Source organism: Heterocephalus glaber, unplaced genomic scaffold (genome assembly GCF_053883595.1).
Source record: "Heterocephalus glaber isolate CG9 unplaced genomic scaffold, H.glaber_assembly_v1.0 deba00001864, whole genome shotgun sequence".
NCBI classification, from domain to species: Eukaryota; Metazoa; Chordata; class Mammalia; order Rodentia; family Bathyergidae; genus Heterocephalus; species Heterocephalus glaber.
Genome location: NW_028258504.1, coordinates 262,724 through 281,074, shown reverse-complemented (window position 1 = coordinate 281,074; position 18,351 = coordinate 262,724). Strand labels below are relative to the sequence as shown.

The window sequence follows — 18,351 nt, the reverse complement described above, 5'->3', positions numbered from 1 at the left end:
TCCCTACCTTTTCAAGAGTGTTACTTAAATATAAATTTGAAAGTGATTTTTTTCCTTCAAAACAGCTATGAAAATGACCCAGGTACAGACATATTTTGAAAAGAAATGTGGATTTGGTGGTTAGCTTGGTTGGGGAAAATATTTCACAGGAAATGAAAAAATCAAATCAAGATTTGCACCTTACACTCAGAGGATTTTCAATGTCACCTATACCTAGATAAAGCTGGAGAAAACAGATGTAGCCTCCTCAGAGATGAAACATTGAAAGTTGAGGTATCTCAGGCATCAGAGGAGGGTGAGGCACATCCAGAATTTCACCAGGGCATGATATCTGAATGACAGGAGGTCCATGGTTCCAAACATCATTTGCTTCTGTCAGGAGCAATAAGTACGGGGATGCAGGGAGCCTGATGCATCTGTTGTTCCAGTGCTGGACCGGGACTAAATGGGCACTAGTATTTCCATGCTGTTGTTTTCCTAGACAGGTCTTCTAGATGAAAAAGGAGGGAAGTTTGGATTCAGTTCTGAAATAGAAAATTGCTAATATGTACTTTAGTCACCAGAATGGAGATTCAGCTCTTAGAAGTGAGAAAAATAAAACAGTTTCCATTTTGAGTGAATGTATTTGATGAGAAAAGTGTTCCACTCAGTGCAAGCATCACCTGCTGCTCTCCAGGAAAATCCCAGTGGCAATCATCATTCCATCTGTCTCCATGCTGTGATACAACTCATTGCCTTCCTTATCCAGATAGTTTGGGTGAATTAGCATGGCTGCATCTTTTCATCCAAAGCACAGAGAGAAAAAAAACACTCCCAAACTACAATTTTTTGAAGGCCAATTGTTTTGTGCCCTAATTTTCATTGAATGTATCAAAAGCATTTTAGAAGATGAAGCATAAGGTGGTGGTGAGGATCTGTGTTAACTGCCCCATTGTGCTCTCAGACCTGGGTTGTCCCCCTGTCTAATCTCTTTGTTACTTATCCCAGCCTGAGTGGAAGAGCGAGTGCAAAGAGCACAGTGCAGACAGCAGGGTCTTTTCACAGGACCACTCAGTGCACTTCTCCAGGTTGGTCAGATCCAGCACCTGAGGTTCTTTTCTCACAATAACACAAGTGTCTGTTAATGTGGAACTCATACTGCATGCCCTGCTCCTTAAAGTGCCTTAGTTTTTTGCTAAAAGTTATCCTAAATATTTTCAAACAACTTTTTAGTATAGACCAAACTTATAGTGCTTCAAAAAGCATGAAATATACAACAAACTTAGCATGAATAGTAAAACAATGATTTCTACTTCAACATAACAAATGCAAACAACAAAAATATGCAAAGACAACTGAAACATGATAATCCACAGGTTAGACTCCAGGCTTAAAACATACATAACATATGAATTAAGCTACTTTCAACTGATAGATTTATATTTATGTTTTAATTGAGAAAAATCTTGACTGGAAACTCAGAGAATCTGTTTAACATTCTTCTCAGAGCAGCACTGATCTCCCTGTTGCATAGACAGTAGATGATGGGGTTCATGAATGGGACACTGTGCTATAGAACATGGCAGTCAGCAGATTCCTAAGGGATGGTTTTTTTTTGCAGTGGGCCCTAAGACTGTCACTAACTCAGAAATGAGAACCAAAAAAAGAATGACCAGCTGGAGGGTACAGGGGAATATGGCTTTGTTATGGGCTTCCACAGAATGTATCTTAAGCACAATTGAAAATATAGTAAGATATGACATGAACATAAATGTTAACATAATAAGACCAGGCAAACACTTATAACAATCAATACAACTTCAGAAAACTGGACATCTGAGGATGATATCCTCAGAATTTGAGGAATATCACCACAATATTGCTGAATTACATTGGTCCTGGAGAAGGGAAGCCTGAACAGAGCACCTGTGTGCTTAGCAGAGTAGACCAAACCAGAGGCCCAGGAAGCAGCTGCAGCTTGGGAGAACAGAATCAGGGTGATGATGAGCCTATAGTGCAGAGGGTGGCAAATGGTCACATAGTAGTCATAGGACATGACCACCAGGAGGGCAATCTCTACTGCTCCAAAAAGATGTTCAGGAAAATCTGTGACGCACACTCTTTCAAGGATATCATCTTATTGCCTGTCAGGGAATTCAGTATGGCCTTGGGAACAATAACTGAGATGCTTCCAAGGTCTATGAAGGCCACATTGCTTATAAAAAAGTACATGGGAGAGTGCAGATATGTGTCTGTCATGATGACAATGACAGTCACTAGATTCCCTGTTAGTGCTCCCAGATAAATTCCTAAGAACCGCACACCTTGCAGTACCTGGAGCTCCCTGGAGCCTGAAACACCCATGAGGATGAATTCTGTAAAGATGGTGAGGTTGTCCATGTCTGCCTACCAGCCAAGGTCTCTGCAGAGTCACAGGTTAAAGTGATATGGTGATGTTATCAGCAGAATGTAGACCACTTATGAGAACTACAGTGTGGCTTCTAATCAGGAACTTGGGATACCGTAAATGGTCAGAGTTATCTTGAAATGCAGTGAATGGACCTTTTCCATTTCATTTTCCTTTCCCAAACTGTTGATACATATTGTATTAGTTTGTATAATCATCAAATGGGAGAAGTAATCAATAAAGTACTTAAAATGCATCCAAGTCCCAGCAATCTTTTACTTATTTGGGATATTTAAGTGTTTTATAGTCCTAATGGACACCTCAAATATTTTTCCCATTTGCTTCAGTGTTGGGTGGCTCTCCCTTATCTACTCCATGTGAGATTCTGTAACAACACCAGGTATTCAAAATTCCACATCTGCTCCTCATTCTCTATGTCCCAGGCTGGAGAATAACTGTGATGCAGCCCCTCTTCTAGCTGATGCTGTCATCAGTTTTCCCCTAACAGAACTAATACATGAACCTGTGCATGTTTGATGATGATTTTGATTCAAATGACACCTGGATAGTCATGCTGCACCATTCTCTCACTTCAGATACTCTTCCAGACCTGTGTGTGAGCTCTTTGTTTCACCCTTTGCACCATCATCTATGCAAGATGTTATTTTATGTAGGAAGTAAAAATTCTCTTTCATATTGGCAGTGTAAAGGCTGTTCCCATCTTGTATAGCCTTGTCTATGTATTATATAAAAAGAAGAAAGGGAGAGAGAGAAAAACTTATTGAAGTAGTTTTCCTACATGCAAGCTTCTCCTCAGAATAGATTCTTATATTTAATGAAGTGTCAACATTCTACTCAGAATTCCCATCTGCTTGCTTTCATATCTTTTGCTAAAACCTCATTATTCTTAAATTATTGGTTTATATTTAATTTATTTACCTGTTCTTGTTTTGATGCATTCAAATCACAAATAATCTGTTTGCAAATTACCTTTTCAGTGTTAAAATTAGTTATATGAAAAGATCTAATCTCAGTATTATTTTATTTTCATTGGCAAAAAACAGAATTGTTGGATTATAGTATTGAAAATATTATCATCTGCACCTTTAATACTTTGTAGATAATTACTTGGCCATTATAACAACACTTACAATTCTGAATTTCATTTGCAAAAAACTAATGATTTCCTGATAGTGGTACATTCATATGGCTTTCAATGTTTTCAAACACTTTATAGGAATTTTTGGTGTGGTAATTCTTTGAATTACATGTGTTATTTTCACTTAGCCTTGTTTCTCTAGTGAAGAGAAAATCCTTTGAGCACAGAATGTCAATTTCAAATCTCTTGCTACCTGATTGGGCTGATGCTCCAACATGGTGTACATCACTGCTGTAAACCACACTAAGGCAATTTTGAATATCCTTCATCAAAATAACAGATGGGGTCATTAGAAACCTGCTTCTTTTTTTCCATCTCTTCTAATTACATGTCCTTCCTTCCAAATGCAATCAAATGCTCAAGGTTCCCTGAGCTGAATTTACTTTACATTTCCATTCAGCACAGTGCATCCTGATCCTGTGAAGAAAAGGAAATCCAAGGATTATTCCTTCTTGTTTATGTTCTTAGAGATACCTTGGAATTGTTTGACCCACAATTTTAAAATGTGGACAACAGAATGAGTGTGATTGTTAATTCTTCATAAATTGTGAAATGGGTGAAATACAAAAATATATCTAAAAATCAATATTATGATTTTATATGATATGAAATCCAGTTTTTATAAAAATTAACCAAAATCATGACTATACTGGACATCTCAACATTTTTGTTAATATAAAGACTATATTCACTTACATGATTTAATCTCCATGAAATGCCCTCATAAATTTCATTAGCTTATAGATTTTTCAGTTACCCTTTATATATTTTTTTAAATTTTTTTTGGGTACTGGGGATCAAACTCAGGACCTTGCTCTTGGGAGGCAGGTGGCAGAACCACTGAGCTAAATAACCAACCCTTTAGTTACCCCTTTTAATTCCAGCTCAAGGAAATATTAAATTCCCATATGCTGATGCTCTATTCCAGGGTGAATTTCCCCCACTATGGTTTCTGCCTTTGGACCTGGGCCACATATGAAACACAGGTCCTAAGAAAACATTGGAAGAAGTAATTACCTAAAGTAAATACCAGAACTGATACAGTCTGTCTATTCTACAAGTACACATACATTGCATGGAGCTGAACTAGTTAACTTAGCTTCAGATTTTGAAGTCCGTATTTCACAGGTACTATGTGACTTACACATTATGACTGTTAATGGAAATGAAGAAATTCACATGGATAAATTTACCTGAGCAGTGAAGCACTGAGTCCAACCTCACCAACATGAATATTGTTTTTGCTCCATGTGAAGAGACTTGATGAGATTCTTGGTTCTGCTTCTTTCTTCACTGAGTAAATTCAAACTCACTTCTCAGTGAGACTCCCAGTGTGGACTGTACATGCAGCCCTGCTTCTGAACTCCTGGTTACCATAGTAGATAATGCAGATCCACATGATCCTAAAAGAGATTGTCCATACAACTTACATATGTGGTAAAATATATATTTATAACCTAGCTCCTAAGAGTAAAGTCTCTTTTGAGTGACAATATCATCTAGTATTATTTAAATCATCTCTCCTTTTTATTAAAACTTATATATTCTTTATTACTCTCATTTCACTTAATCATGTTAAGTTGTATGTTAATAAGCAGTAGGATTTTTTGCTAAAGGAGGGAAAATAAGTACCCTTTGATCATAAGTATGATTTTTTTCCTTTGATAATTGTTTTCTGCTAGTTTTTGGGTTGCTTTATTTCTTCTCACACCTCATAGCTCTTGCAGTTTATTCTTCAGCATGAAATCATTATCTTCAAGAGACAAACACCTAGAAAATATGTTAAGCAATTGAATTTTACAATTTAAAAACTTGTCAAGATTGACATAAATTGGTAAAATCCATGTGACTATCTCTCCATAGGCAAAACACATGTTCCTGCTGGGTGGCTCTGACTCAGGATTCTCAGTGTGAAACCTGGAGTCTAACGTACAGAAAAGGGGAGGGGGCATCGTCAGGGCCTTTACTGTTCCATTTCTATTTATTTGGGGTGGTTCAATTTTTACTGTTTACTGTGTATCAGCTTCAAGGTGATATTTGGTGTGTGTGTGTGTGTGTCTGTGTGTGTGTGTGTGTATGTGTGTGTGTGTGTGTGTGTGTGTGTGAGAGAGAGAGAGAGAGAGAGAGAGAGAGAGAGAGAATTAATCCCCATAAACCATAGTCATAACAAGCTTCCTTGTGACCTCTTAGAGGTAGCCAGCCAGCAATAGTCAGCAAGCAGCACATCCTTCTTGTGTGAATTCTTGAGGGAATGGTGGTGAGACTTGACATAGCACAGTCCTGCTCAGGATGTTCTCCTGGGAATTAAAATTTGAGCTTTCTAAGATGAGAATAACATCTGTACAACTGTTGAACTTCCCATGACCACATCACCTGATATTTCCCAAATTGCTCTCCCAACATCTCTCTCTATTGTGTCACCTACAGGACTCCCAGGTGGGGCAATTACTCCATGTATTCAGACTTTGTCCTCCTGGGATTGCTCAGCATCTCCCTGTTCCACTGGCTTCTCTCTGTGCTCATCTTGCTGGTCTTCTTGATCTCCACAGCCAACAACACTGCCCTGATTGTGCTCATCTGTGTGGACTCCTGGCTGCAGATGGCCATGTACATCCTGCTTAGCCAGCTCTCCCACATGGACATCCTGTACATCTCCATCATCATGGCCAAGATGCTGTTGGACCAAGTAATGGGCCAGTGAGCCATCTCCTTTGCAGGCTGCACGGCCTAGCACTTCCTCTACTTGACCTTGGTGGGGGCCAAGTTCTTTCTGCTGGGCCTCATGCCCTATGACCACTACGTGGCTGTGTGCACCCTGCTGTGCTACCTGGTGCTCATGAGCCAAAGGGTCTGCCTGCTGATCATGGCAGTGGCCTGGCTGGGCGGCTCAGTGAATGGCTTCCTGGTGACCCATGTCACCATGCAGTTCCCCTTCTGCACATCCCAGGAGATCAACCACTTCTTCTGCAAGGTCCCCGTGCTCCTGAAGCTGTCCTTCAGTGAGACCTTGGACTATGAGACAGCCATGTATGTGTGCTTCATCCTCATGCTGCTCATCCCCTTCTCTGTCATCTTGGCCTCTATGCCCATATCCTGCTTGCTGTGTGCAACATGCATGCGGCCGAGGGCCAGCAAAAGGTTGTGGCCACCTGCTCCTCACACATGGTGGTTGTCACCCTCTTCTAGGGGGATGCCATGTACACCTACATGTTGCCGCACTCCTACCACACTCCTGAGCAGGACAAGGCCATGCCTACTTTCTACACCATCCTCACACCCATGCTCAACCTGCTCATCTACAGCTTGAGGAAGAGGGAGATGGCTGGGGCCATGTGGAAGGCCCTGGGCTGGTGCCTGTCCTCAGGGAAGGTGACTGCTTTCTGAAGACTGGTGCTTTCTGCCAAATGTTTGCAAACCAGGACACAGGGCCTGGTCATTCTCTTTGAGTGTGACTGTCCCTCTGTGGGGAAACTCCACATGTCATCAGGGCCAGTTGTTTAGGTCATGCTTGGGACTTGGAAGGCTGAGGTTTGGGGAACTTGGTCTGTGTGTTTGGAAGCCATGAGTCATCTGAGCACTGGTCCATTGTGGTTGGAGAGTGAAGTGGAGATCTCAGCAGTCCCCCTCTGCTTCTACAAGGCCCTGTCTTCCTAGCAGCCTCCTGGCTGCCAAGCAGTCCCAGCAGAGGAGACTCAGCTGCTCCCATCAGTTACTCCTTCAGCTTCTCCCTCCACAGTCACCCCTACCAAGAAGCAGTTCCTCACACTCAATTTTGACTCTTTTTCACATATTAATTCAGCATCACGCTGACTTTCCCCCACATGAGTTTTTGGCATTTATAGAAATATTTCCTTCCATCAGGGCATCATTTCTTCTTGGAAAAAATAATTCTCACTCTATGCAGTGTGTTCTTGACTCAATTCTCTCAGCACTGCTTGTAGCCTCAAAAGTATGTGTCACACTTTGGAAGAGACCAGATCTTTGAGATCTGAGTTTATGTTTTGCTATGGTGTTTTTGCTGAAATCATCCTAGAACAATGAATTGAGTCTTTAAAATGTGATTGTGTGGTGTTGGTAAAAATGGACAGCTCTATTTTCTACCACCCATGCAGTGACTCCTGATGATATAATTTAACAGGAAAAACTGGGGAAATATATGTCACATCTATATTTTACTTTTGAATCCTCATGCAAAATAATAGAACTATTTTGAAAGTTAAATGTTTGTTTTTGAGTAAATAATGTACAATTCTCACCTTTTTCTATCTTTTATATTTTAATTTAGCTTAGTGTATTTAATTATTCCAACACTTTTTCTCTTTTGTACTAAATAAAGTGGAGAAAATTAAACTTATTTCTCTTTAGCTTTTGAGCACTTGTCTAAACTCATTTTAATTTGACTTCTCTGTGTTTCCATTTTCCTATAACTTCAGAATTTCTGATCTTATATTTCAGTATCTGAGAAGGAAATCATTACAAAGAACAAAATGCACCTTTCTGAAAGCTCATTTTGAAACTTAAACAATTTAGTTATCTAAATATATTAGAAGACTTATCTGGAAGTTGACATGTGTTTTAGAAAATTCTAAGCTTCTCCTCTTGGAAAAGAAAGGAAGCAACTTGATATGGAGCTTTCAGTTATTTTTTCTGTTTTGCATTTCCAGAGTGGAAAGGGTGGAGGATGACATTGTTTCTTAACCCTAAATGCCCTGGCTTTGTCAGTGTCACCCAGCTTGGAACTACAAGTTGGAGTTGGCTTTTAGACTGTGTCATGACCTTGTGTCCTGGGATTCCTATCCCCAGGCCCTCACTCTCTGTGAATTTTATTCCCTCCCCCTGAGCCATGAAGAGAACGAAGTAGGTTGTAATCAGAAGCTGTGGCTATGTTATGATGTGGAAACAATGGGTCTGCCTCCTAAATGGACAGAAAAGAATGGATGCTGTCAAGGCAACTGTGTTCTCATCACAGAGAAGCTTCCCAGGATAAATCTGTATGCTCCAATTAAAGATATTTATTGTGCCAGGTTGGATACATTAATTTGTCTTCTTGTATCCCTGTTTTTCATTATACTAAATTAGGCTGCTCTAATGCAGTTCTTACTTCATAGGGTAGTACTGAGGGAGAATGAGGTAACTAAACAGTGTAAGCCCCATTTGGCTAAGGAAGGTGCTCTGTACTGCAAGGTGTTATTATAATTAATTCATCACTGGGCCAGGGATTTAGCTCAGTGGTTCTGGTGCCTGCTTTGCAAGTGCAAGGTCCCAAGTTTGATCCCTGTTACCAAAGAAAAAAATTAATTTATCACTGTCCAGAAGGGAAAATGAAGCCTTCCCCCTCACACACACTTTTACTCCAGGGTGGTCTTGTGCCATAAAATAACCCTCAAAGCAGGTTTCTTTCTTGCAGGGAAGAGGCTACATAAGTGAAGGATGTCTTCAAACAACAAATGATCTTTAATAAAAGGTGTTTTATAGGTTGCTGTTCTGGTTAGGCATCACATAGCCCTGTGACAACAGAGTAGTCATTCCTCTAGTGCATCATGGATAGCTGAGGTATCACATAGTACCCTTGATACTGATTTCCACTAATTTTAGAAGCAAAAGAAAAAAGGCAAAATACCCAAATATGAGGAAATATTTTGGGGAAGGATATTATTTAACCAGATTTGTAGGGCTTAACTCCCTCCTATATCAACCCAGTCAATCAAGAGTTCTCATACCTTGAGGTGTATCTTTGTTTGCTGAGTTTTTGATACAGTGTTGACACTAAAATTGTATAAATTAAATGAATTATTTTACTGTAGCATGCTCTCTTCAATATCAGCCATTCTCACCATCCTCTCCTTCTTTACCAATATCTATTCTCCTTCTTACAATTTGACTGCCTTCTCTTACCTGTAACTTCCACATCACCCAACTCTCCAATCTCATCCTCTTGAGTCAGTGTCTGGCCATAACCCATGTGGCTCTGTGGAGCAATCCTAACACCCCGTGGAAGTGTCTGCTCCAGTTGCTGATTGGAGATCATGGAAAATGTTCTTTAGAAAGAATTATTTATAGAGTAGTGTCCTAAATGGCTGCAAATGTGTTAAATTTTGCTTCATCTGTAATTGGAAATCATAAGCTGTAAGTCTGTGACTAATGATCAGTAATGAGTAGAAATCAAGTTAGTAATGCACTTATTAGGTGGTTTTAGTGGATGGAAAGTCTTCAATCATTGTCTTCACTGATCTCCTGCTTCCCAAACAAGATCATTTTTTTCTTTAAATTGTTCTCCTTGGATAAATAAAGTATGAGAAATTTCAGTTTCCCTAATGAAATGTCTTAATATACACATGTGAAGGATTTTAAAGCATGTATGGCTTGTATTTTTCTCCGTTGCCATTTATTTCTTTCTCCTTTCCTTTTTTCCTTTCCCCTGGTCCCTTCCCTTCATTTTATCTTACTCCACTTTCCTTTCTGTTTCTCCTGTCTCCTTGTTTTCCTAATGCATTTGATAGATGAATAATTCTGAAAAGCACTGAATGTTTGTAAGTTTTAAATGGTATATTTTAAATACAATTTTCTCTAACCAAAATAAGCCACTGACTTGGAAGAGAAGGCCTCTAGCCATCACAGGACTATTTATTACTCCAGAGGGATCCCAGGCTAGATAAGAAGTTCTGTGATGAAATATCAAGAAACAGTTCCAGTCTTTACCTTGGAAAAGTGTGCAGCTCTGTCTGGCCAGAGGGAATGGCCTCCAGCGTGGCAGAAAGCTATGCAAGTGAACCTGGATTAACTGATACCCCAGAGGTCACTACTGGGAATCATGGAATTCCACTATTAATCAACCTCACTTGGCTGTGGCCTCACCTGCTTCCCCAGGTATTTACAACATTTTCATCCCACTGCTACCTTACTGTGGCATGTGCTAGGCTGCTCTGAGGTAGAATCTTAGATTTTTATGTAATCAGAGAAGGGATTACCCAAATGTCTGGGCATTTTCTTTGGCCATCACCCTGTAACTTTGGGAAGGCCACCTGGAGTCATTTTACCTGAGAAGAGCTATGTTGGTGATCTCTTTTGGATTGAGAATTATGAATATAGGTATTCACTTTTTTGCAAGCAGATCATTGAAAAGGGGATGAATTTGCTGGAAACACAGGGATAAGAGGAGACTGGTGATGGTTTCCAGGGGCATGAATGAGCTTGCAGAAGGGGAAAAGTGCATGTGGGAGCTAAAGGTTGGAAGAGGTTGCTCAGCATTCATTATGAGGACTCTTCAGATGCTGATTGGTGGGGTGCAGGGAGTACAATATTAATGCAGCAGCATGGATTGCTGCCTTTTGAATATTGCTAAGACAGAAATGCATTGTGTATGTAGTCAGGTGTGAGTCAAATTTCCCTGCGTGGTTGGGAAGAAATGAAAGTGCTGAGTATGATCTTTTCTGTTTCTCTTATTTTCTAACCACCCACCTCTTTTTTTCTTTCTTCCTAAGACGCACACATGTGCTTGTGATGATTTGTTCATAACCAGCTATATTCCATTAATAAATCCACTGGGTGCCAACCTAGCACACTGCATGAGAGGCTATCAGGCTGAGCAACTAAAGCAGGACATGGTGCTGTCTCCTGTTGGACACTTTGCAGCTAGGGTGTAATATTGAACACATTGTCTCTGGGGCTCTTGGTCTCTGCTTCTCACTTTGTCCCATCACTGCTGGTCTTGAATAAACTCTCTGCCTCTCATGACCCCTATTTCCTTCCCTATGCCATCAGTGGGGTGGAATAAATGGGCCACATGTATGCCAGATGCTTTGGCTTCCGTTGATGCCACCCATGCCAACCCTGCTGTTGGGAGAGAGTAGCAGCCCCTTTCTGGCGGGGGCAGCTGGCAGCTTCACCCAGTGCTCCAGGAGCCCAAGTGTACTTTTTCTCTGGTTCATTGTTGGTATTTTTTGTTGGTACTAGGGGTTGAATCCCCGGTCCATTGTTGGTATCTTTGACAATATTTGTTTTAAATATGTTGGCATCCTAGATTATCTTCCTATGGAACAAATTCCTGGTTTAGTGGGTGTTCAATAACTGCCACCCACACATCATTACAGCATTAATTTTTGAAATAAGAAGAGCCTCTCCTATCTTCCTTATTTTTTACTGTGGAATTTCTAAATTGACTGTGAGAGTGAGCAAGGATTGTAAAAAGCTTAAGTTTTGAGTAATTTTAATTAAAAAATTATAATGGACACTGTGAATACATTAAATGACTTCAATGTGAAGAATGAAATTAGTGTTAAGAAAATATATATGCTTATATATCTGAAATATATATATACATACACACAATAAGAAGATTGCAAATATGTCACATTTCTTATTTAAAAATACAATGAAACCATCACCCATGAATATGAATCTAGATGTCCCTTATATCCACTACCACTTGGAATTCTATTATATGCTAAAACTTAATTTAGTATGACTTCAATTAGCAAATCCTTCAATTACCTCTGCTCCATTATTACTGGAAATAGCACCAATATGAATTGTTTTACAGTATGTTGACCATTCAATTGATCTTCTCCATACTACAGTTTCTGAGGAGTAGAAATTTACTATTTTCACACCCTTAACAGTGAATAGGTAGTCTCTCAAAAATCAAAGTCATTCTCATTCAAAGCAGCAATGTATATGAGTCCTCCCTGCACCCCAATGTTCATACCACCCGGCCTCTGCTAGAGGTTCAAATTGAATGGGGTTAGCTGAAATTTCATTTCTATGTGGCAGCCTCTCCTCCATGATCTTTGGGCTTTGCAGCAGAAGGAAAAGAGACCAGTGCCCAGTTTCTAGTTCCTCTTTTCTTATGAACTTTGTTCACAACCTTGTTACTCTGTAACCAAGTGGCTTAATTTTAAGCCACAGGAAAAAAATTCTCAAATTTATATGTATTAACCTCACTGATTTGCAAGTAAGTTTTATTACTGTTTGCCGTGGTAGATCTGTTTTGTACATCAATTTTATTTTGAATTAAAATGCACATAAAGCCTTTGTATTTGTCTTCAGTACATTTTATATAAAAACATAGAAATACTTTAGGTAATACTACTAGCAAGGTATCGTGTTAAGAAAAATAAAATTTCCTTTGTATAGACTATACATGTTTTAAGATCCTTCATTTTTTTATTGACCAAATATTTACCATGTACCAGTCAAACCTTTAGATGGTGGGGTACCCAGTTCATCAAATAGGCTGCAGTCTTGACTATGTGAGAATTAAGAGACAAATGCTAAGCTAAGTAGGGACACAGTGTGCCAGGTGGGGTTAGGAGATGGGCAGGAGTGTGAGGCCATCAAGTAGGGTGGGACTAAGGCCCCTCTAAGCAGGGGACTTTGCACAAAGCCCTGAGGAACATGAGGCCATGACCTTGCCCAGACACGGGCACTGGCTAGGTGAGCTGTGGAGATGGAGGCCATGGGCTGGGGTCCCTCGAGAGGGGACAGAGGGCAGGAGATTGCTGCTATACAAGGCACTGAACCAACAGACTGGAAGAGGCAAAGGGTCCAGAGCCTGATGGGTCCTGAGATGGAAAGAAACATTGTACATGCAGTTCAAGCTCCAGCATCAGTAAGACTTCCATGCTGAGAGGAGACTAGAGGGACAGAAGGCAAGGGAGAGAGCTGAGGGACAGCTCCCAGAAGACCAGGAGGACACAGTGCTGGACTAGACCAGGCTGCTAGGCATGAGTGTGTTCAGAAGTGCTCCTGCTTCATTTGAAGAGGTTTATTACTTTTGGAAAAATGTTTTGATTCTCTTAATAAACTATGTGATCTATTCTCTCACTCTTAGTATGGATTAGCTTAATTAAGTTTTTAAATCTAAAATAGAATGTTTTTTATATCCACAGACATGTACAAAAGTGCATCTTAGATAATATTTATTTCCATTTGTCTGGGGGAGGTGGAGGAGAACTTGAATGACTTTATGGGAGGTGGGGTCTCACCTCAAGGCCCTCAGTGCTGAGCACAGGGTTCCGGGGCAACTAGAATAGGAGGCAGCCTGAAGTCCTGCACAGTAATCGGGACGAGCAACCAGCAGAGTTTGCAGTGAGACTTTTTAATGCTGATGCCAGAATCTCACTTCCATATCCAATATTGATTGTGTTTTACTGATTCTCTTGGTAACTTTTTCATTGTCATTACAATTCTTAGATTCTGTGAAGCTCAGTATGACTTTGGCGTGGTAAAGGACAAGCATCCAGATTCCAATCTCAGATAAATGGTGATTTTTGTTAGTGTAAGTGTCTCACAAACATGTTAAAATAAATTTTAAATGTTTATCTGACAGGCAAGATTACTCAGAATCCTGTATTTTCATTTACTACCTCAGGGGATCCTAGTTCCTGGGGCAAAGACCCTGGTCCTATGACTGGAGAAACAGTAAAGTCACAGCATGGGCCCAGGCTTGCCCCTGGATTGGACTCCGATTCTGACATATACAGATATTTGATGCCAAGTCACAAAGGCCTGGGAGTGCAGGAGGAGGAGAACATTTTATCACAAGTATGTTTGTTTTCCTTTTTGCTTTTTAATAAATCTTTAATCCATCTAGTAAGAGGAAGAGGTGAAAATTCCTTTGCACCTGCGGTCAGTTGCTATCTCGCTCCTATACCTGCTCCATAGCTCTTTAGTCCAGGGCTAAGTCCTGACCTCATTGCAGGTGAACATCAGCGGATATCTGCATGGTTAATGGTTAACTCCTTGCTCCTATTCTCTCTTGGTGACATGGATCCAAGATGCTAATATTTTTTTACCTCCTTCACCTGTTCCCCAAACCCATAGTACTAGTGAGGAGCAATAAGGGAATCAGCCTGGCATAGTCTAAACTGCTTTTTAATGGTCTAATTCTAGAAGCAGTGTGCAGAACACCTAGAGAGTAAAGAAACTATGAGATAAACTGTCAGGCAGGAGGCTAACAAAGCTCTGCAGGCAGAAGAGAGGAGGAACCACATTAAATATAGCAACAAGAAAAAAAATGGATAGACAGGGAAGATTTAATGCATGAGCACCTGTGAATATCCTAACACTTCACTCCATAAGTTATTCATTTTACTCATCTTCAGCCATTTAATTAGTGAAGCAATCATATTTTCTCTAACAAGAATTCACTTAGGCCTACTATGGATATGAAAAATTATGTGAACATAGGTGATCAAAACACTCCTGCAGACATGGCATTCACTGCTTGTATCATGCAATCACCATAAACTATACAAACTATACCTAGAGGAGAGTACACAGATAGGATAATTGGTGATCTCCATCAGGGGACATGGCAGCTGTTACTGTTGTATGGCACATTTCCTTTTGTTTTTCTCTAGTGTTCTACCCTGGAAAATTTCATACCAACCAGCATCCTGTGCAGTGTCCTCCATTGCAAGATAGTCCTCTTGTTGAATGCACCTGGTCTTGCTTTCCTTCCTGGTCTTCCTGTACCCCTGCTCCCTACAGCTACATAGGCAGCAATGCCAGTGAGAAACACAACTTCCTCCTCTGACTTTACACTGCTGGGGATTCTGGTGAACAGTGAGGCTATGGGGATTGTGTTCACAGTCATCTTCACTATCTTTGTGGTGGCCATAAAAGCAAACTTGGTCATGGTATTCCTGATTCCTGATTCCCTCAACTCCACACCCCCATGTACTTCCTGCTCAGCCAGCTCTCCATCATGGACATGCTTTTTATTTGCACCACGGTCCCAAAGCTCATGGTAGACATGGTCTCTAGAGAGAAAACCATCTCCTTTGTGGCCTGAAGCATCCAGATCTTCTGCTACTTGGCTATGATAGGTTCAATGTTCTTCCTGCTGGGGCTCATGGCCTGTGACCACTTTGTGGCTGTCTGCAATCCTCTTAGGCACCCAGTTCTGATGAACTCCATGCTGTGCCTTCTGCTGGCTGCTGGGGCCTGGTTTGGGGCTCTCTGGATGGATTTCTGCTCATGCCCATCACCATGAATGTCCACTACTGTGGCTCCCACACCATCAATCACTTATTCTGTGAGATTCCCATTGTGCTCAAGCTTGCCTGGTCAGACACATCCTTGTACAAGACCCTGATGTACATCTGATGTGTGCTCGTGCTGCTCATCCCCATCTCCATCATCTCCACCTCCTACTCTCTCATCTTGTTAACCATCCACTGCATGCCCTCCATGGAGGGACACAAGAAGGACTTCACCACTTGTTCATCCCACCTGACTGTCATCAGCATTTTCTGTATAGCTGCCTTCTACACATACATTCTGCCCCAGTCATTGCACATGCCTGAGCAGGACGAGGTGGTATCTGCCTTCTATATGACTGCCACTCCCGTGCTTAATCCACTCATCTACAGCCTCAGAAACAAGGACATCATGGGGCATCTAGGAGGATATTCATATTTTGCTCCTCAGCTCAGAAAGTAGGAAGAGGCAGCAGATAGAGATTCAATGGCATGAGAATGGGTCTTCTCAAGAACCTCCTCCAGGAGCTCTGATCCACCTGAGATCATTTGGTCAGCTATCACAGTGGACTTTCTATTGAACATGAAGGGGATACATTTCATTTGGATTCTTGCTTTTAAAGGTGGGAGAATGTTTCACTCATTGCATAGAGATTGTGGGCAAATTATCAAAAAGAATTTATCACTAAATGAAAGTATTCATCAGGTCTTGGTTCATGTTTCTAAGGGAAACATGAAAATATCAGAGTTCTCAGCAATGCTTCTACCATAAACCAGGTCTCCCTCAAAATTTATTCTTTGTTAAACAATACAAAAAACTAAAGAATTATCAAATTTTGGGTGCCAAATATTCTGTGCTTATTTCATATGAACATAGTAAAAAAGAAAACATTGAAATTACACAATTTAATCATGGTTTTCAGAAGGAATTAATACCAATGAACTGTACACATTCTGATCATTTTGTAATCTTCCAGGCTGGGTACAGCAGCTGTTGAATACTCAGCCACAAGAAGCACTGCATGAATTGCATGAAACCAACATCAAACACCACATATATGCTCAAGGGGAACATACTTGAACATTTAACATTTAGAGAATACTGTCATGCCCTTCTATGAATGTTTGCAAACAACATTATACATATCTAAGTCAGAAATATCAAGTTCTCTAGCACTGTCTGACTCCAGAAGAGCATATGGAGGCACTTTGGGTTCAGTTCTGAGTGTGGTGGGAAGAACATCTGTAGAGCTTTTCATAGAAGTGGACATGATAAGATGTAAATTTTTAAAGGCTCCCTATGTCTAGGGGCAGAGAAAAGAACAGGGAACAAATACAAATGCAGGAAAATAACATTGGAAGCTTCAAAGAAGAGAAATAGCAGTAGCTGCAGTGGGGTAGAGACCAAAGATTAGCTCATGCATTTTATATATGTTGGGAATAAATGTGGAAAGAAGGGAAGCCATTGATTTATGGTTTAAGTGAATGGAAAATGGAGTTTTATTTCCTGAAGTTTTGAGAACTTGTACACTGCTAGGTAAGAGAAATTGCTTTTTAAGAATTCAGTTACTGTCAAGATAATTTTTGCAGTCCTATTTGATGTATAGTCATATATCAAGTCAAGTAGAGCTCAAATTACAATTCTAAACTCAAGGAATGCATTTGGTAGTTTTCAGGTTATAAAGTTTCTCTAAAGACACAAAATTAGTTGATTCAGGTGGATTTGCAAGGTTAACTGAGATGACTTCCTTATAAGAAGAAGATTCAGACTCAGACTGGAAGCAATTTTGGTCAAATGAGAAAAAAATAGAGCAAGAGATAAGTTTTGATGAGGTAAGAAATATGCTCAGAGGAACAAAAGAAGAAGGTAGGTATGAAGGGAGGATACAATCAACTGCTACAAGTGCACTTTGTTTTGGATTAAAATGAGAAATGAGATGTAATCTTTGTATTTATAAAAAGAAAATCACTTGAGATACTAATTGAGCAATTTCAGTGGAGATAGTCTTGGAGTGCATTCAAGGTACAAAGGAAAAAAAAAAGGAGTAGAAGCTGACAAGATGAGTAGAGTACAAAGCTTTAGATAGTTGAATTTTTAAAGAAATTGAGCATAGGAAAGCCTCTGACTTCCCCCTCAAGTGGGAATGGGTTAATGAATCCCATGTAACCCTGCCCTCAGATTGCCCATGAAATGGACTCTACAGAGTGCCTACTGAAGAGCAAGCACTCATTATTTTAACTGAAATTATATACAGTAACAACCAACACAAGACAGAGGCAACAGCAACTTTTATCTTCACTACTACAGAATTGCCATTTCTTCTGTGAGGAAAACATCTCATAGTCATGATTTTAAAATGCCTATAATTGCACCATGCAATAGACATTCAACATCTCTATGTTTCTACGAATTGGTCTTTGGGGGCAATTAAAAGCTATACATCCAACATTCCTTCCTAAGCAGGGCTTCTTAGATTACACAGATTGATTTGGCATCATAAAGTGACAACCTTTCACTTCCAAATGCTAAGTTTAAGACCTGCCCCTAAAATATTCCCTCTGTAATCTGGGCTTTGGAATGGCATTCTGATGGTTGGGTTTTTATTTAGTGTGGAAAAAGGTCCCTGCCCTAAGCATTCTTCTTGTGCTCAGTAAATCTCCTGTATGTTTTAGTAGATTTTATTAAAACACTCCACCTCCTATCTTTGTATGTGATATCGCAATATTCAATGTTTAAAATGCATAGTCTACAATTAATATTTAATTTGTATTTGATTATTTTTACCCCATCCTCCATGTTCAGGGGCAATTTATTGGCATTAAAG

The 18,351-nt window shown here is 40.1% G+C and overlaps 2 pseudogenes; both read left to right on the top strand.

The window, feature by feature from the left end:
* Positions 1 to 2,377: 2,377 nt before the first annotated feature.
* LOC101710361 (olfactory receptor 2T27-like) lies at positions 2,378 to 6,929 on the top strand (annotated as a pseudogene).
* Positions 6,930 to 15,049: 8,120 nt separating this feature from the next.
* Positions 15,050 to 16,006, top strand: LOC101710718 (olfactory receptor 2T11-like; annotated as a pseudogene).
* Positions 16,007 to 18,351: the final 2,345 nt, after the last annotated feature.